The sequence below is a fragment of the Lichenostomus cassidix genome, chromosome 4 (assembly GCF_008360975.1).
Source record: "Lichenostomus cassidix isolate B80296 chromosome 4, HeHo_3.0, whole genome shotgun sequence".
In the NCBI taxonomy this organism is placed as follows: Eukaryota; Metazoa; Chordata; class Aves; order Passeriformes; family Meliphagidae; genus Lichenostomus; species Lichenostomus cassidix.
Window position 1 is genome coordinate 54254067 of NC_139484.1, and position 21316 is coordinate 54275382.

Here is a 21316-nt window from a genome sequence, read left to right on the forward strand (position 1 = left end):
AACAGCATGAGACTCATTAAAAATACAAGCACTTGAGAATTTTGCAGAACTCTGCAAATTGAGTCATTCAAGAAGTGCTGTATTTCTTATTGTTTGAACCAATTCATTTGCAGAAGGTGCAGTATTTCTCATTGTTTAAAGTAATTCATTTGTATGTACTGAATACTCCCATGCTACAAGACGCTTAAATTGTGAAAAATAAGCCCTTTTTTTCCTGTTCCAGGCAATGCACTACAAGCAACAGCATACAAAATAAGCCATGATGCAAGAGATTTCATTAGATTATTAGATTCTTAGAGATTAATATTAAAAACTGACAGCATCCTTTGTAACAATAGGAGCTTTTCTTTGCAGCAGCTAGTTTTAAAATGGAGTGTTGTTGTCCTTCTTATCATTTAGTACCAGATGAGAGTTATAAGAAAAGCGCATCCTCTATCCAACAGCTGGGAACCCCAGCTTCATAGATAAGAGAGGTTGTGTTAGTTTTGAGAAAAAATGAAATGTCCTGAAAAAAATTTCTGGGAATAATGGGATCTATATAGAAATGCAAAGGACAATTTAAGAGATTTGTACAGCCATTAATCTTATGTTTTAAGCTCATCTTCGAAAATGTGTACCTAATTCCGGCTTGCTGTAACTTATGCTTTCTTTTAGATTTCTGAATAATCATACACAGATATTCTTTGGCATTAGGAAAAAATTAAATTTAGTGATCAAAAACCAAAAATAATTGGTTTGAGCTGAAGTTTTCAGGCTGGTATGTTGGCATTTTGGATGTTAAATTGAATGTGTGAAACTTAAATGCAAACCTTTTTAGTAGGACTGAGTGGAAAAGGGCATCTAGTGTACATTTTAAGACCTCTTTTCAGCTTATTTTTGGAAGAGAACAACTTACCCTCCCTTTACTGTAATTCATAAAGTTTTAGAGAAGAATTGCTAAGCACTACAACCAAAAGTCCTTGAAAATATAACTACCTACACGGGGAATGAATATTTGCTTAGTTGCCACCATCACTTTCCTGTCCTGGCTGAAGGACTCTGAACAATGCCATAAAACATCTTAGCCCCCAGGCCTCTTTGGTCCAGCTTCAGCAATGTGTTTTGGCTCTTGCAAAAGGTCGTGAAGAGACACTGATTATAGCTTGGAACAAGAAGCCTCCGCAAGTTTAGATACTAAATCCTTCACAGATTGTTTCTGAAATTGATCTAATATGGCCCAAGAAAATAAATTGTTCCCCTTACATACATTTCCTTAATCCTCCTCAGTAATTATCAGTGCAAAAATAAATGCATATAAATGCACTTGACAGTGTGGTTCCTAGAGATGGTTGCTGAAAATGTGTCAACTCTGAATTTATGAAACAACAGTTGCTCTGCACACTACTTACTACAAGGTGTCCCTGAGTTACTCTCAGTGAAATGGGGAAGCAGTCCATTGTGGCCAATGTCAGTCTGAATTCACCCTTTTTTCCAACCATTAACTTGAAAATCTTGAATAACTCCCATCTGAGGCCTTGCAATAAAAGCAATTTTCCAGGGGAGCAAAAAATACAATGTGAAAGGGCAAAGCACTTTTCTAAAGAAATATTTATCATTTTATTTTAACCTAAAACAAAAATGGATGCTGAAACATGACTGTGGTCTTCTCCTGAACACAGTGTGGTGTGAGGATTGCTTGGTGCAGCTATGAGAAGGAGAGGATGATGTGCACTAAAAAGTAGGAAACTAAAATTTGCATTGGGAAAGTAGAACATTCTCATCCATATAGGTCCCCATTAAGGGGATCTGTGGAGGAAGGTTAATATGTCACTTTGCATTTCGGAAAAAAATGAGGCTTAGAGAAAAGCAGCTAGAGAAAGCCCTGAATTATGATTGCAGCTGCAAATAAACCCAAGTGGTTTTCTATTATTATATAAATCAGTAAGTTTCTAGAATTCATGTGTTAGTAGATGGATGCTGTGAATATGTTGTAAAACACAAAACTAAAGGTTGAGTACTTTCAGATGGCTAAGAAACATGTGAATTCTCTACAGTTTAAAAAATCCTTATGTGACTGCTTATTAAACTTACCACAAAACCTCTATATTGGGAAAAGTGTTCATTGGGTTTTAAAGTCCAGTGCATTTGAAAGGCAGTAGTAACTCATATTTATATTTCTCAACATTTTTATTATAAAAGATTTTTGCTAAGAAGAAGAGCTTTCCTAAAAAAGCTATCACCCGTGTTGTTTGTAGCAAGTATTTGGAATACAGCAATAAAAAAGTTGTCATGCTGTGGAATTGCCTTTTCCTTGTCCCTTAAAATTCCATTCATGTTTAGCCCAAGGATCAACATCCATTTTTTCATCACTAGTTGTTTTTGCAAAGGTGCTGTTTGACAGTGAATATTTTAAAAGCTTAGACGCAGCCTGTTACCCACATATCAGTAGGTAAAATAATGGGTGTGGTACTTAAAATGCTTAAGAATGAGCAGAACGCACAGGAAATTTCGATAATTGACAGCATGTGCTAGAAGTCATTTTCCATGGCAGCTGATTGACTTAATAGCAGTATAATGTCTTCCATGCTTTACATCTGTGTTGCGGCGGTTAAGGAGCTGTGGGAAAAACATTGAAATTGGATCTAATGAGAGTTTTTAAAAGTCTTTTAAAGTTAAAAAGCTGTTATTTGCTTATAGAAGTCAAGTCCTAGAAGGGTTAAGAATGCCAAATTTATGGCTGCTGTCCTTCATGCAGACCTTATTCATGTGCTATGATATGCAAAGCTATATGGAGAGTACTGCCTCTCTCAGCCCTGTGAGTGCACAGAGGTGGAGCAACTCAAGATTGTGTGATTGATTACATGTCTGGCTGCTTCATTTTGCACCACAGATAACTTATTTTTAAATATAGGCTTTCTGTGGTAATTACAATAACAGGAATTAGGTAGTTGCATTTATCAAATAGTTGAAGATATTTATCATCTCTCACACATTTCATAATTTAGGGATGAACTGTAGAGGGTAACTGAATTATAAAATCTTTCTTTTTTATATTCCCTGTTTCCTCAGTTGCAGAGATGGTTCCTTATTCCTGGGATGTGTTTCAAAAGAGGTCCACTCAGGGACAAAGGTTCTCCTGTGAAGAGCAGTTTGCAGGATAGATGCTTTTGATTGTGCATTTTATAGAGAGGTTATTTCCTCCACAGTACTTCCATAATGGCCTGGCACACTTCAAATGCAATGGCAATATAAATGAGGAAAATAAATCAAAGGCATTTTGGGAAACCAAATTCTTTGGGTATAAATTTTGTCTTTGGGTATTACGAACACATGAATCTAAAATGGGTGCCAAAAGAAGTGTGGAGTGAGTATCCTCAGGAAGTATTCTGCCTTTAAATTACTCATTGCACACAGCAATTAGTTAGGCAACAAACATTTTTAGCCATTATTCACAGTGCAAAATTAACCAACTCCTAGGAAGTACAGACTATCCAGTGTAATACATAACTTTTAGGCATGTTCTCTAGAAAAAGTCATTGAGTGCACTACAACTCATTTCAGCTCAAGAGAAAAGCAAGTGCTTTGTACACTAAGAAATTAATTCAGTCTATGTGAAACATAACTTTGCAGATATATTGTGAGGAAAATAAAGATTATTAATTAATTATTTCAAAATTCAATTCCAGTTAAAAAATCCACTCTCCATTTTAGTAATAGCCATCACCAAGGATTTTATCTTCTGCCACTAAACCTATTGTGCTTCATGCACAGCAGTAACAAAAGAGAAAACTCGTCTTCACATCAGGATACACATCATGCATTTGGAGACAAGTTTTTCTTTGTTTCCCGCAGTATATTTAATATTCCTCAGAATAACAGTGTGTTAGTGGGCTCTGTATAACCCTCTAAACCCCTGACTACTCGCGAAGCTTCAGTTGGAAAGAATGGCTTGCTTACGGTCCTCCAGGGGCTCAAAGCAGAGTAGATGCTAAAAGATTTGGGGAAGATTATCTGCCTGTCCCAATTGCTGTACTAGGGCTGGCTCCCCCTGTTGCCCCCTCACACAGGGTAGAGCAGTCAGCCTTCCAGGAACATGCTTTGGCTTCAGAAGCTGGCTTTTCTGCATCATTTTTACACCATTTGTCAAGTGACTCTATTTAAGATTAGATCACCATTTCTAATAAAAGTAATTTTACTCAAGCTATTAACAAGAAAGCAGCATATAAGGTACACATTTATATGAAGTGAAGCAAATCACCTACAGCACCTGTGACAAAACTATTTCCTAATTATTTTCACATAAGAGAAGAATAGGAATGCTTAGGAAGAGAGGCTGTTTTGCAAAGGAATCCAAAGTAAATTCACTGCATAATTTAAAATTGTATTAATATTTCTTCCATCTATCTTCTTTGACATCTTGATATCTTTGATAAAGGATGCAAGAGTTGCAAATATGCCAATACAAATCAAATTTGCTGTTTAGTCCCCTAAAATACTAACTAGAAGAGTACTAAAAGAGTCCATTTTACTTTTTTTCAGCCCTGTATCTTTCTATTCCAGCTTGCTTTTTCTGTTTCTTTCTCTTCTTTTTAGAGCCTTAGCTCTGTATAATCACTACTAAAGATAGAGACCATGTCTTGAAGGGCTTATATTCCAATTTAAGGTAAATTCCAGCAAGAGAATAACAGACAGCATGAGGGAAGCAAAGGCTAAGGCAAGGCCCTGTCTAAACACACATGTGTATTAATATCTCTGTGCACAATGGATACTTTTCCTCTCCCTTTATAAAGAGTAAAGTTACATAAGGCCAAAAGTGGTATATCTTTATTCAATCTGGGGAATGAAAAAGAAAATCAGCCATTAGCACAAGAAAAAGAATAGATCCCTTCACTCTTCACTCTCTTTTTCTCGTTCTTGCATTTGAAAATAAAGCTGCAGATAAATTTTATTTATTCTGCTGTTCAAATTCAGGGTGAATGAGTGTTCAAGTACTTACAACTCATACATGCCAGAGTAAATTTCTCTACAGGCCATGAGTTCTTACTAACAGAGAGAATAGGTGCTCTTTCTGCTGCATTTGCTCTATTAATTACAGAAATATTTTCTCTGGGACATACCCTCAGCACCATTTTCTGCAGGCAGTTTGTGAATCACAAACCTATAATCCATGGTGTTCAAGTCTCCTGCTTAAAAAGGCTCAGATTTCCCATGTTTTTCCATAAGATAAACCATAAAAGGTACCTCAGTTTTCAGTTATTGAACTGTTAGACTCCATTTCTTTCTACCACGTGTTGTATTATCTCAGATCCTTGAACAAGATGCTGGTATTTATAAGCACACAGTATGGTTTTGCTTATGAAGGTCAATCATTCTGAGATATTCAATGATTTTACTGACTATGTAGGGGATCTTATTGATTGTACCTTGGGATAATATTTACATTTTTTGCTTTTTATGTATTTATTCACTGCATTACAGATGCTTTAAAGCAAATTAGAATTAATACAAAAAATGTGAGCAATCTCATTGCTTGCTTTCTGTATATAGGTTTTCTTTCACTTTTACAAATAATGATTTATGCAAAGTCACCAAGACAGCTATTGCTTCCATTGTGGAGTTTATTATCTCCAAGATGAGCAGACAAATCATTAAGCTCCCACAGAAGGATTAGCATACAGAAAGATCACTGCATTGTGATTTTCTGGTTACATGGTTCAATACAATGATGGTTTAAGGAAGGAAAAGCCAATTCTAGCACTGTCATTATAGAACACTGTATGTTGTCATTTGGCAGTTATAAATACTATCTCCTGTAAGAGCTACTTGTCCACAAAGAGGTCTTCCTATCACATACCAGTGGGATCAGTAATACATGAAAATGACCCGTGAAGAAAAGATTTATCTTTCATATTACTTGGGGGTGCTGGTGGATGAGAGGCTGGATATGAGCCAGACACGTGTGTTTCTAGCCCAGAAAACCAAATGTGTCCTGGGCTGCATCCAAAGCAGTGTGGGCAGCAGGGCCAGGGTGGGGATTCCACCCCTCTGCTCTGCTCTGCTCTGGTGAGACCCCACCTGCAGTGCTGCATCAGCTCTGGGGTCCTCAACATGAGAAGGATGTGGACTTCAGTGTGGGTTGTGGGTTGTGAGGCACTCCAACAAGTTGCCCAGAGAAGCTCTGGAAACTCCATTTTTGGGGAGTGTTCAAGGCTAGGTTGGAAGGGCCCTGAGCAAACTGGTCTAGCAGTAGGTGTTCCTGCCCATGGTATGGGTTTTGGAACCAAATGATCTTGAAGGTGCTTTCCAGCCTAAGCCATTCGGCACTTGTTTAAGCATCTAAAAATATTTTTCCAATTGTATCTTTTAGTCTACAAGTCCTGGAATGATGCAAACATTCTCTTGAAGATTCTTCTTATGCCTGTGCACATTTTCTCGTAACAAACTAATTTGCAAATGACCAGCCAAATTAATCTGTTCCTAAAGACCAAATTCTGGGTACTTTGCTCCAGCATTAATTCAAAATACATCTTAAAACTTGCACTAAATATGCCTTATCTGGTATATCATCTGACAAATTTTTGTATCTATTGCAAACCAGAATTATGATGTTGAGAATTTTCCCAATTTATAATGAGAGTAAAAAAGAGGAAATAAAACATCTTCAATCAGGCTTTATGCCTCACTTGGTATAAAAGAATTAAAAACTGCTTTTGTTCTACAAGACACTTAGGGTAGGGAGCTCATTTGATTATAGGTTTTTGCAATCAGAAAAATCTCTATTTTTCAACGAAGAATAACTTTTTCCCCAAGTTTTCACTAAGTCCAGCAGTGTCCACTACACCCTGGCAGCCAGGACATATCAAAGACGTCCCAATGAGGCAAAAAAAAGCATGTGGCTAGAGAATTACAGCCTTTTGCAAGGGATGGGATCAGGGTATCACCATTTTCAACTACACCGTCATACTACACAGTCACATTTAAAAAGTTGCAAGTGTTTCCAAGAAAATGAAACAAAGACTGCTTTTTGTTATAGTTTACATTTAAAAAGATCCATGCTTCTGTTATAGGCCACCTAGCTGATGTTATGTGGTCCTTACAGACCAACATGTCATATGATATCTTTGGTGACTCTGAAACATGGGATTCACACAGATTCAAGGGAAAGGATAAAATAAATATAGTGCACTTATTCCTGAGGGTAAGATAAAATGGGAAGAGAGTGTCAGAGACTGGAAAAGGGAGTCTGTTTCTAGACATCTTGGGGGCTTGGAATGTGTGATAGGGGCTGGGTCAGGCTTTGCTCTGGAGAGGTGGTGCTCTGCCCCCCTACCTCCCAGCCCCACAGTGTCTGTCAATCACAGCATGCTGGAGGCAGCCCCAGTTTTGCCTAACCCAGTGCCCAAGTGGCTGAGCAGCTGTAAGTCGCTCCTGGGAAGAAGGCCCAGGATGGGGCAAAAAGGTTTAAGAAGGGTCACCACCAGGCAAGCACTCTGTCCTTTAACCCTGTATTCCTCTTGAAGTTTTACATTGCTGGAGCTGGCAGCTATGTCTGTTTTTCTATACCTTTCTTGTCTTTCTGGCTTTTCTCCCTTTCTTCTTCTTCTAACTCTTCTCATGGGACATAACTTCAAATGGTTACATGTGGTAAGATAGGAAAAGGCTGCAGGCAGCCTAAACCTAAATAAGTTACAGCTGTGCCCCTAAACAAGGAGAGGTAGACAACTTTGTTAGAGAATGAAGCAGAGAATGTGGATATGTAGGACTAACTAGAAAAGGCACCTGTGGATAGTTTAGTGACCAACTGTAATGTAATAAGAAACACCTGTTAGGTATGTGAAGAAAGAGTATAAAAAGGTGTACCAGGAGATAATAACCATCTGATACCTAACACCATCTTGTGTGTGTCAGTGTTTAACCCTACTGGCAGTTATAAGGTTCTCTACAGGTTAAGTCTGTGCTGTGGTAAGTGATGTGGTGTAGTATTCACTTTTTTGCCAACGTTCCTTAATTTTCTATAGTTTGCCAGCAAACTTTTGTATGTTTTTAACCTCTTGAGAATATTTGGTCGGAATTTTCTTCTTTGCATCTACCCAGAGGAATAGTACCTTGGTTTAGCCCTAGGTTTCGGTGACCAGAGTGTAACAGAGGGAAATCCAGCCTTCCATTAAAAAAACTGAAGTCTAGATGTACAACACAGGTTTCTGGAAAAATAGTTAAGATGGCAGATTTTCACCTGGGACTTTTGTGAAATATGATAGACTATAACAAATACAGATTTAGCATGTGAAAACAGGTATATTCTTTGCTGTGAAGAGCTCACCTTAAGTAGCCTGAGTAGATGCTCAGAAAGGTTATGCTCTTCAAAAAAAGCTAAGTTGTGCAGGACAAGAAAGAAGCATTTAGGAGAAATCCTAGTTTGAAAATGCGGTCATTGTATTTATTTTAAAGTATGCATATTTTGCAAAGTTCATTTGTTTGCCATCAGTCTGACCTGATGGTAATTTGAACTAAAATATTACTGTGCACTGAATATGAAAGCAACATCTCCCTCACTGTATATTCTCAAGATCTTTGATGGAGTACTTTATCTATTTCCTGCTTGATCCCCATCTCATAGAATTAGAGAATCACAGAATGGCCTGGATTGGATGTGACCTTCAAGATCATCTAGTTCCAATTCCACTGCTGTACACAAGGACAATTTCCACTAGATCAGGTTACTTGGAGCCCCATAGAGCCTGGCCTGGAACACTTTCAGGGATGGGGTATCCACAGCTTCTCTGGGCAACCTGTGCCAGTGCCTCACCACCCTCACAGTAACACATTATTTCCCAATATCTAATCTAAACCTCTTCTCTTTTAGTTTGAAGCCATTTCTCTTCATCCTGTAGTGACATGATCCTGTTAAAAAGTCCCTTTCCAGATTTCTGGTAGGCTCCCTTTAGGTCCTAGAAAGTCACAATTGCATCACCCCAAAGACTTTTTTTCCAGTTAACAAACTCAATTATCTCAGCCTTTCCTCACAGAAGAGGTGCTCTATCCTTCTAGTTATCTTGGTGGCCTCCTCTGGCCTGTCTCCAACAGAACTGTGATGTAGTTTGTGATCTCTTCAAGTCTTAATTTGATCATAATTCATATATCAAATAAAAAGTATAGCTAAAGTTGCTATAAGAGCATGGAGTTAGAGAAAGAAAAGTTCACTCAAATCTTATCTTCCACCAATGGCTACAGAAATAGATCCTTACAGATCATTTTGGTGCCAAGATTATTCAAGTCCATCTGTTCCAGACCTGTACAAAGAAGTTAGGCAGGCTGCTGGTTTGTGAAAGAAGTCTTTTATGAGATATTTTTGACCCATGGTAAATTTATTGACTTCCAGAAGAGTATGCCACAGCTAATTTAATCTGCATGAAGTAATTTATTGGTAGCCAGCTCACCAGTATCCAGTGGCCTAGGATGATGGAGTTCCAATGAAATATTAAAAATTAACAAAAAAAGGTTTTTTTAAATAAAGATTTACTCTGTAGTAGGTCAAGAGCCATGAATTAATAGTTTCTAAGTCCAGATGAGGCTGTTATAACACCTTTGTAGCTAGCATAGGTTAGAACATCAAAATTTTTCCAAAAAAAAAAATTTTTAGCAGCTGTTTTGACTACAAGAGTCCTTTAAAGAAGACAATTTATTACTGATTAACAGGCCTGTAGGCTGGAGAATCTGCTCTATCTTTTATTAACTTTCTGCAGTAGCTAAATGTTTTCATTCCTAAAAAAGTGTGCCAGACTTAGTTTTATCAAAATTCAGCTTGCAACCATTGGACTGTGTTAGTGTCTTTGTCTCCCAGATTAGTGTTTTTTGCTATCAAATAGGTCTGCCTCATGTAGATACTTCCTGAAGTTACATCTTAAACAACTGAAGAGATGAGTTTGAAACAGCCATTTTGAAGTGAATGAGAAATAAACTGAAAGTTTAATGCAAATTTTTGCTTTTTATATTTTTATGTTGTTCGAACTGAAAATGTTAAACACGTCATAAAATACAGCTGTACTTGGAATCACCAACATTAATTCAAAAGTAAACTGAACTTTGTTATAACTTTTTCTATTTAATATGTTCTTTTCTTTCCTTCTTCTGTAACAAGCCTGTAACTGTTTCGAAAAAAAAATCACATTTTATATAGCAATGAATATGTACTTAATGTCTTAAGTTCATTTTTGTATGCTCATTTAAAACTTTTTACTTTTTATATTTTCCATAAAATGATGTTTTTATGAGTCATAACTTTAAGACCATATTATTACAAAGAATAAATTTTATAGGAATATAGGCTGCATTAGATCTTTCAAGTGTTCAACATTGTGTTTTCCATGAAAAGATACTGATTTTAGAAATGGGGTTCATTATGATGCTGGAAATATTTGGAAGGCTTGAAAAAAGGGTATTTTTGTAAAATCTTGTCAGTGGAAAGATGACTAGTATGTGCTAAAAATTAACAGAGGGTTATTTAAGGCCTAATTAATTCTTCTGGGCTTTTAAGATATACTGAGCTTTGTAAGTGTTCACCACTAAATATTCTGCAGCAGTGCTTATAGTGTATAATGAATAACACTCAGCAGTGATAGCACAGCATCATCCTTATTCCTTCAGAGCAAGTTTTTCTCAATTCATTCATCATGTCTTTCAGCTTCTTACAGTTACTCCATAAAATCAGCCACACTCTATATTCAACAAAAAGGTTATCAAAAATAGAAATGCCTTGAATGTTAAATTTGTTTTGTAAGTATTACAGGTGTATGAATACGGAGTACATGAGTTTTATCATGTAGAGTATAGAAATATCCAAAAGGGCCCAAGATCGGTCGAGTGAAATGGAAACCCAAAATATCTGTCCCCAAGCTAAAACATTCCTTCAGAAATACAGGTTCTTGTTTAGGTTTTTCACTTCTAGCATTGAACTAGTCCGTGTTCTCTAACATTAGTGCTTTAGATTTGGGAAAGTATTAGGTTTTTAATATGGCTATTTAACAAGACTTCTGAAGTTAGTTTTCAGCAACATCATTAACCTGTTTCCATTTTTTATTATAGACAGATTGGCTGTCTGGATATTGTCTAAATTTCTAAAAGAGGTGGAGACTAACAGAATCATGCATTATGTCCCTTAGACATTTATATTTGCAAATGGCTTTTAAACCTTTCTCAAATCAAGGGGAATCTTAAGGTCAATAGGCAAATTTGCTGTCTTAGACATAGATGATAAATACAATAGTGGATAAATAAATGATGATAGATAAAAATGGAGAAAATTTCTTACTGAAAGCATACAGCAATGGTGTTGGTAAACAATAAAAATATAAAATTAGTTACATACTAGAAGAGAAGAGTGAATTAAGATAAAGTGAAAGCATTTAACTGTTCAAAGACCAAAACCCATAAAAGTTGAAGTTAATATAGCTTGTCTTACAGCTGTAGAGTAGCCCACTAGTCACTGAAAAAGCTCATTAATTTCCATGCAATTAACTATAATTAATAAGACACCCCAGGAGTGTGTGTTCCTGAGAGATAATGTCAGCCCTTGGGTGTGACCTTCCGTGTGATGTTATCTCAGCATGGCTCAAATTCCATACTCCTGAGCTAATAAAATTAAGGTTCCTTCAAAAGGTTGCTTTGGTAACTTTGGTTATTGACTTTCATTCCCATGGTCCAGAACATTAGTAACACAATGAGTACAAATATGAAAAAAGAACAATTTAGCAAACTGATCATAAGCTGATTTAGCAGCAGAGGGAGAAGACAGAGTAGTCAAACCATGAAGAGCATGTGTCAGGCACTAACAGAGCCCTGAAAAAAACATTTGGAAACAAAACAAAAAAGAGGCTTTGAAGCCAGTTAGCAAAACTATGTGATTTATCACAGTTAATCAAAGACTGAAGCAAGTATCACCTGAAACCACTGCTGTCTTGACTATACCTAATTGTACACTAACAAAATTCAGATCCTTGCAGAGAACTGAAGGCTTGGAGATAACATCCTGCTGAAAATGTCCTTCAGAGCCTTCTGTAGATAAGGGTCCTTTATGCTTTCCCTTACAGGCGCAAAGGAAATGCAGAAATGGCTGGAGATTGCAAGGCACAGGCTGGATGTTGCTTTGTGTACTACAGAAAGGGCAAAGGAAAGGGGAGATTGATGCTAGGAGCTGCTAAGATGACAAAGGGAGGTCCTCTGGGTGCATTTGCTGCAGTGCAGCAGGGAATGTGGAAGCTGGCAAAGGAGGCAAGGTATCATGGAAACTATTGCTGTTTCACTGGCAAGTTGCAAACTAGTGTTGGCCTCCCTGGAGCAACAAACCTGTCAAGAAACTGTAAGAGGGGTCATTCGAGAAGTTCAGAAACATTTCTTGTTGACTGAATCTGAGGTAACTGTGCTAAGACAGAACCTTGAAAGGAATAAAGTTTGGGCCTCATACCAAACACCGTGGAGCTTGTTCACCAGTTGTGATGTGCAGTGTTGAAGCTGTGAAACAATGGTTTGTGAACCATCCCCTGGTGTTGCTGTTGAGCAGCTAGCAGAGTAATGAATGCACCAGTTCTCAGTGGCAAGAAGGAATGACCTTTATTGTTTTGATTTCATCACATATATAGAGTTCTCAAAAGTCACCCAGATTGGTCAGTCAGAAGCCTTCCCCCAGGCCTGATTGGCCAGGCCTGCACTGTCCAAGTTCTGAGACACTGTTCCAACAACATCCAAACTTTATCTTTATTTATAAAACACAAGAAAATTTCTCATGGGAAAAACCTGTGCTAGCCACACCCTGGCAGTCAAGTGTTTGGTGCAGGGAACGAGAGATTACATTACTTTTGATGTCACTGTGAAAATGCTTTAAAATTACCTAAACATGGAATCTTTCCCACCGGTAATAAACCAGGTTCAAAACATGGTTTTAATGATAAATTGCTTTCTCTAAATACACGTTTCAAAACTTTCCAGTTTTAAGAACGTAAAAGAATCCCCTCTTTCTGTACATCATAATTTAGAAAAAGTTCAGATTCCAGCTTTATCTTTCAAGCATCTTTAGTACTTGTGAGTCTTGTTCACTGATGTATTTGATTGTAATGACATTCTCCTTCAGAGTTTACATGGTTATGTTTCATGTTCTCATCATTAACATATCTCTGCCTTATTATGTATGGCCCATGGAAAGGATTTCCTGTCTGCCTATAAAACATTCCATTCCAGCAGAATATAAAATAAACCTCTTAGGTTTTTTAACAGGTTTGAAGAAGGTATATAGTGGGGAAGCAGATCATGTTAATGTTGGAGGGGCTCAGTGTATCTGGATTTTTTATGATGTCAATTACATGAATGGGCTTACAGTTTTAGACATAGGAATCTCTTTTCACTGAAAATTTAACAAGTAAAATAATTGTTTCTTGTTTAAAAATTCAAAATTCCTACCTACAAAAGGAATTTAGATCAACTTTTAACTAACAAAGTCTCTGTTTCCCTCTCACAGCAAAGAAATCATCAAATCCCTGTATCTAGAGGTATCATTCTCTGAAGATATTCTTTTTGGTAACAAATGAGGTGACCAGATGTCCCAGTTTTTCTAGCAGAAATGTAGTGTCCCTATTTCTTTTCTTCCTATATGGGTCACTCTATCCCAGGTTTCAAGTCCCTGTCAAACATCAAAGAAATGGCAACTCTGCAAGGAAACTCTGAAAGAAATTTTCCTGAAAGAGGCAGGTTTGGGTTTCCAAATCTTTATAACAGCTTTTCAGCTTAATAAAAATTAAATATTTTGTGATAAAAACAACAGTAACCCAAAAATACAAAGGAAAGGTTAAAAGAGCAAATTAGATCTCCGCTCCATGCATGTCTGCTGAGGCTGTCTGCCAAGAGTGTTTTAATGTATTAGTCATTAATCCACAGACCTGTATCTGGTATATGGAATTACATAATGCTTCTAATGACTCTGTTTGTGACTTATCTAATCCCTGTAGATTGTGATGGTGAAAAGAAGGTATTCCCTATTGGTATCTGGAGTTGAACAAGGAGAAGACTAGTCCAGAGCTGCTTTGAAACTTCAGATGAGCAAATGTGAGGAAGATTTCTGACAGTACCCAAATCAAATAGGGGATCACATTAAAGGGGACAATGAGAAAAGACCAAATTATCCAGGTGGTGTTTGCATTTCTAATATTTGAAAAAATTGCCTTCCCATTAAAAGTTAAGCTCGTAGTTAAACAACTGTTGTCCCTTTTGCCATGTGTGCTGGTTTTGGGTGGCACAGAGTTAAATTTGTTCACAGTGGTTGGTATGGGGCTGTGTCTTGGATCTGTGTTGAACATAGGGTTGATAGTATAGAGATGTTTTTGTTATTGCTGAGCAGTGTTTACAGAGCTAAGGACTTTTCTCCCTTCTATACTGTCCCATTGGCAAAGGAAGCTGGGAAGAGACACAGCCAGGACAGGGATCCCAACTAACCAAAGATATTCCAGATGTAAGGCCTCAACAGGTAAATGTAAGGGGTTTACCAAGGTTCCTGTACTCTGGGTTAAACACACCAGAAAAATACTGACCAGTTATTCTCAAGAGGTCAAAATCACTTTACTGGCAAAATATAGAAAATCAAGGAACTTGGCTAAAAGATTTAGTGCAATAGCCAATCAACATATAACACTTCTCACAGTATTAATTTGGTTCATTCAACTTAGAAAACTTTAAACCCGTTCAATGTTAAGTTGCCCAAAATGTTTCAAGAAAAGGGAATTAGAAGGAGAATAAAGAGACAAAGCAGAAGATGTAGAGAAAAACACACATACAGCTACCAGCTCCTGGGTTCCAGCTGGATCAGATACAAACTCCAAGAGGGGGCAGGGTCAAAACATGTGCTCACCTCATGCTCAGCCTTAAATACCCAATGGTGTCTGTGGGCCCACCCTTCAGGGGGGGATTGCTGGTTACTTGGCCACTCAGGAACTGGGTTAGCACTGTCTCTGGTGTGCCAATGGCTGACAGCTCTGCCAGGCTGGTATACAAGATCCAGGGCTGGGGAGTGGGGCAGTTCACTCCCTTGGCAGGACCCAGGTTGCTGTGAACAGGTTTGTCATGGTCAGCCTCTGGTGGTGGGTGCACACCCCCTCTGCACCTGGGCTGCTCTTACACAGATCAGAGGTTTCACCACATCCAGAAACCCTCCTTCTTCCCTTTAGCTGGGGGGTGTGTGTGTGAGTGCAAACCTGGCCTCAGTAAAGCACCTGCTGCTTTTGCAAATGGGCGATTGTTTGAGTCATTAATCTTTAACATTTCAGTCTCTCGCAGGGAGTGACCCAGCGGCTGCGTGGGACTTCTGGCTGGGGTTAAACTACAACACCAATAAAAAGCAACTGCTGCTGACATGTTTACAGGAAAAGTCGTTGATTGGAAGCCAGTAAATGTCACTAGAAGGTGAGTGGGAAGTGGTCTATGTAGTGAAAGTTTGTCGGAAATCTACTTCCAAAACACACCAGCATCGTGAGACTAATACATGTCCGTGAAGTGATTACTCTCTCATTATTTCTTTTCTGAGAATAACTTATATCATATCCTTTGACATACACCCTGATTTTTCAAATTTATTTGGGATAAGGGTGGATTATAACCTGTTGGAGGGCAAGAGGGTGGGGAGAATATACTCGCTTCTTGTGACAGGGAGTATTACTTACATGGATACACACAGTTTAGTTTCAGTTCTGTGGGGATTAAAAGAGGAGCTTGAGACAATGTTTTTAAAACATTAATCTCTAGCCTTTTAAACTCTGTTCTTTTAGGGGTTAAATTTATATATTCCAGCCCTTATCCTCAGACCACAGTGTATTGCTCAAGTAACACCTCTACGAGCAGAAGCTGAATGCCCTATTTCAATTATTAACACAGTTTTAGGAATTTTAGTGCCTCCTTTTGATTTTTCTAGTGCTAAATAAAATTTGAATGTAGAGCCATTAATTTGATAGTAGCACATTTTTATATCATGACCACAGGAAGTCTTTTTGCTGAGGCAATGGGTCAAAGCAAAAATCAGTATCTGATCTGTTTGTTTGCTTGTCTCTTCAACACAGTTCATTCATCTTCTATAAAATAAAATAACTATTTCATGAAGAAGTAGTATGCTGATAAAAAAGAAACCTTTGAAAGGTAAGATTGATGTATGTTATATCTGAGAGATAAACACTCAAAGGGGATTCAAACACTAGGCTGTCTGACTGCATCTTGACTGCCCACCAGCTGTCACGAATGAAGAATATCAGCTTCTACCACTGAAGAAGAGGTGGCACTGTGCATCCTCTCCCACTTCCCAAGTAACCAGGTATCACCTTACGGGTGAATGTCTCTAATACTCTGTGGCTGGGTGAATTGGGAAGAAAGGGTAAAATTTACGCCTTTGGTTTTGACTGTCATTGTTTTTTCTCAGAGATATGAACAAAAATAATGGGAGAGGTGCTTTGTTTCTTCCAATAGGGGTTGTTCTATTCCAAAGTAAATGCTAGTGGCTGGTACATGCCTTTGCCTCTGTCATGGAATTTTTTTATTTTTAAAGTTTTCAGAATTATAGATTGTAGCCCAACCCAAGGAACTATCTTTCCCTAAAAACAAAAGATATTTCAGACTGCAAAAATATTGACTGAATCTGTCTCTCACATCAAGAACACACTAGAGTGACTCTTCTAACAGAAGTGGGTCACCTTAAGGTTTGTCCAGGACCAATCACCTGTTTGTGCTTACACTTATTTATAATACTAAATGGATCTCTTCTTTAAGCAGTTTCTAGGACAGCACAATATTTTCAGGAAGAAAAGAGTGCCAGGTTCTTGTTCTACCTCCTGAAAACTAATCAAAGTCTCTTTCTCAGTTGCCACAGCCCCTGGCACTCACAATATGCTTCCACAGTTGGGCAGTTGTTGAGATGAAACCACTGTCTGGTGAGCAAAGCGTAGCTGTCTCACAATTTATCTGCCCTTCTCCATCTGTCTCCACTCACCAGCTGTGCTTGAGCCCTTCAGGCAGGGACAGAAGAATTGGATGCACATAAAGTATCTCTTCAGTGTGGCCAATGTAAATAATCATGTTGGGGTTCTCTAGGAGACAGGGAAGGAAGACAGATGCACTATTAAACTAACCCCCATCAAGAGGGAAAGCACATGGAAAGAGCAGAAATCATCCTTGTATCCAGAAGAAGTTAGAGTCCAAACCCTGTGTCCTTCCTTGGCTCCCACAAAATTGTATCAGGAGCTAAAGGGGTCTGACAACTACAGCTCCCTCTTACAGGTTTCTGTCAAGCTCTGCAGAACCATTTCAGAGTCTTTGGTGCTGACAGACTGACAAACACTAGGTCTGTTATTTATTACCTCAGCTACCAAATGGGTTTGAATGCACATTTCCTTCAGCATGTCTTCATCCTAACCTCAAATATGGAGCTGCTGCAAAGTTCAGTACATTTAAGATGACTGCAGATAGTGAGGAAGGGTAGAATTTGTTGCAGATGATCACATGCATTTTGCAAAAATAAGTTTATTGTACTTGGCATAGCAATAAGAAAGCTTGGCTAGCTGGCCAGTCAGCCCTATGAAATAGTGAACAGCATCTGTTTAAGTCTCTGAAGTAACACAATTCATGCATGGCATTAGGTTATGTTGCATCATTTAACACAACATAAACCTCACTTACCTTTTCCTCCCTTTGCCACTTTCTTCCAGTTTATTCTCACTCCAGCTGGCTGCAAAAATGCATAACTGTCTTTACTGCTTTAAAATTCCTGGGTGTTCCCCTCTAACTTCTCCAGCTAATGTAATTTTTTTTGTATACTGTCTTTCTGGGAGCCACTGAACCCACAACCACGAAGTGTTATCTCTCCCTTATGTGTCTCATCATAAGACTTCTTTGTGGGCTTTTTTTACTTAAGTCCTATCCAAAACTAAATTGTATTGTTATGTCTGAGACATTCTCATAGAGGAAGAAGTACAAATCATATTTAACCAAATTTAATGAAAGATTGCCATCAGGTGTCTAAATGTCTCACTTGCCTGTTTAGTTGAGTTATGGCAAACAATACTACCCAGAAACTTCACCTATGTAACAATTCAACAGTTTTTTTTATTATCTGGACCTGTTTTGTGCAAGCTTTATTGAACTAATTTACAACAATGGGATTGAAAACTCCCTAATTCAAATATGAAATGGATAGAAATATTTCTTACTTTTGTTTCAGAATGATTGCTTCATTTAGAAATATTAATAATCTGATAACTGAGTCTCTTCATTATAATATAATGCTCAGTTGCATAGGGAGTTATTCTTTATTCAGTGGGTTACACTGCAGTGTATCATGGAGAGAGAAGATGTATTAGCCTGTATTCAGAGTTTATATAAAAAAATGAAACTGCAGAATAATAGAATTGCATCTTTTATACTAGTGCTGCTATTTGAAAATAGAAAGACAAATTTTAAATAGGAAGTTCTAAGCAGGATCTGCTAGAAAAGTCACATGTACATTTACCCAGGTCCCTGTCTGCCTGGCCACATGGTTGGGGTATGTCAGATAAGCAGTTCCTAATAACATTCATTCAAAACAGGGGAGGCAGGAGAAATTGTTCTGGTCTGTGCAATTTTATGGCTTCTGTCACATTTCTCACACCCCAAATATTTTTCATTTATTTTAGAGCAAGAACCTGTGCTGCTAAACAGTTTTCAGTATTATAATATGCATGATGAACAAAGGTAGAGATAAGATGATGAAAGGGATTAACCAAAAAAAAGACCAAACACAAATTTGCTGGAGTTAAGCACATCCACATAGGACATTTTCAGAGTATAGGAAAGGTCTGCACTGAGGAATGCTGCATCCAGAGGTCTACACAGTAGACTGAGATACACAGGTACTGCAAATGTGAACGGCAGAAATAGTAGCTGCATATAAGAAGCAGCCACTCACTGCTCTTCCAGAGTTAATTAGCTCTTCTCTTCAAATGAGCTAATTAGCCGAGGTATAGCCCTGCACCGACATAACCATACCAGTCCTGGAGCTGACTCATTATCTGGCTTGATATCCTCTTCATTCATTTATGTGAATACTTGCACAGCTCTGAAGAAAAGTGTGTCCTGGTAGTTAGGTGCCAGCTCCTGCACTAATTAGTGTCTGAACATTTTATGAAATGTGGAACAGTTTCAAGAGGAAAAAAAAAATCAATGTCCCAAAGCTTAGTGGTTAAAGCACTCACCTATAAGGAGGGAGGAAAGCAGATCAAATTCTTGTTTTCAGAAGCAGGTGTAGGCAACACTCCCTTCTAAGTTCATTTTTTCATAGTTATCAAAACTGCTAGCAAAAGACACAGAATCACAGAACCTACAACAGAGTTAGGGGGGTTTGGGGTTTTTTTTTTTGTTGTTCTTTGAAATGCTTGGTTCTTCCACAAAACCAAAATTCAATTACTAGTGAAGCCCTAATAGCAAACACAGATTATTGACTGCACTTGAGGCCAACCACAATGAACTACTGCCTGAGGGTTAAAGCCATTCCTGGGATTAGGTAATATTGCCTGAAGCCAATTGTAAAGAGTGCTTTAATACCTCTGAGCAATAGTTTGCTGCAATTTCCCTCAGACCCTGTCAGTGATTAATTAACCTTTTAGCATCTTCTGGGTTAATGGAAAGTTTGCTCTGGAAAGCTCCACAGATTGAAACATGAACCAAGATCATCATCTGCAATACCCAAATATACATGATTGTGGAAGATGAACCACAGTTTTCAATGCTTGTTAGTCTCTTGCTTCAGCCTGAGGGCATTAATATCCCCTATTTATAGTCAAATGAGCTTATGTGAAGTCATCTCAAATACTAAGAAAGGATTTTGCATGTATGAAATAGCCACTGTATCTTAAAACATATAATTATCTAAAACATGTCAGCTCAAATTCTACACATTTTCAATCAACGTGGGTATAAAAAAGGTCCAGAAATAGCTACATGAGAGGTGCATAGAGTGGCAATAAGGAGCCCAAATGAAGGAATCATTGTCTGTGTTTCTACCCACCTCAAACCTCATGGATGTTTGGATGTGGATGTATGCTGTGTCCAAAACAAAGAAAGATGTTTATAAGTTGTGTTTGATCAATTGCATGCCTTCCAAATCCTAAATTTATCTGGGTAAATAAGGTTTTGAGGTAAAACCAAACTCCAACCATGTAGCGGGAAAACAATTGCACTACTTTAAAAGATTATCAGCTCAACAAGTGTCAAGAATAAGTAAAAAAACACAATCCTACCAGATGCCTACTGACTGTCAGTAGCATGCTTACTGAAGATTGCAGCATTCCTAAGTTCTGAAATGGCTGCAAGTTAAGAGACTGTATTAAATGCAGATGATTTCCAAATCCCTAACTCCAGCACTGCAGCAAGACATTTAAATGATGACACAATGAGTTACAGTCTGCCAGCTTGGCACAGATTCAAAGTGGCAGCAGCTGAGGTGTGCTTTAAAAATAGGGATTTTTTAAATTGGATTCAAAATCAATTAAAATCCCATTACAAACATAATTGTAGTGATACAAATAATGAAATAATATCTCTTACAATAAACTATAAAACTGAGGAAGCTTACATAATTAATACCATCTATTGCACAGATAGACCCATACCTTTCAATCACATACAACTTACATGTCTACCTTTGGAAGGTAGAGTGCATTTTCAACAGGAGGTCAACATGTATTTCATATGATTCAGAGTGGGTATCCCTAGGTAGATTTGATTTCCCTCCCCTCCTCAAAGCCCCATATTATACATTGCTTTTGGATATTAAATGCCAGCATATCTATATTGTAAAACAATGAGACATGCAACATGATGGTCAGTCAACTCAGTAAAGCAGCTAGTGGCCATCCATCACATTTTTGATCCCTGTATGAGAAAATAATCAGCCAGTTTTCTGCTCATGTAAACTCAGTGCATGTCTTAGACAATGAAATCATGTCCTTTTTTATTGGGAAAGAATGTGCTTTAATTGCCTTCTGAGGGTAAAATAAGGGAGCAGGTAAAGAAAAAAGAAAAGGCAACATCTCTTATGCCAAATAGTAAGATTAAATTTTTTGGTTTATTTCATCATTAATTGAAGTTTTTCTGAGCTGTCAGACTTGCTTGGCCTCTTGTAGTAAAGCCATCCCCATAGTTTCAAGTGCTGGCATTCAGTTTTTACACAGCATGCTCTAGGCAAATTCAGATTATTATGTGTTTACTTTTGTGGTCTTGTAGACATTTATGCTGGTGTTTGTATTATGGCAAGGAAATTAATGACTCAACCATTTTTCAAAGA

At 37.8% G+C, this 21316-nt stretch overlaps 1 long non-coding RNA gene across 2 annotated transcripts; it reads left to right on the plus strand.

Annotated features, from left to right (window-relative positions):
- The first annotated feature begins 7862 nt into the window (after positions 1-7862).
- On the plus strand, positions 7863-20191 carry LOC146438511 (uncharacterized). 2 transcript variants are annotated; one of them, XR_014851805.1, is made up of 6 exons: positions 7863-7941; positions 15285-15420; positions 16071-16146; positions 16237-16318; positions 16862-16931; positions 17706-20191. It is a non-coding gene; the product is annotated as an uncharacterized LOC146438511 (long non-coding RNA). The 2 variants fall into 2 exon arrangements; XR_014851806.1 differs by lacking the exon at positions 7863-7941 and adding an exon at positions 14938-15074.
- The last annotated feature ends 1125 nt before the right edge of the window (positions 20192-21316 follow it).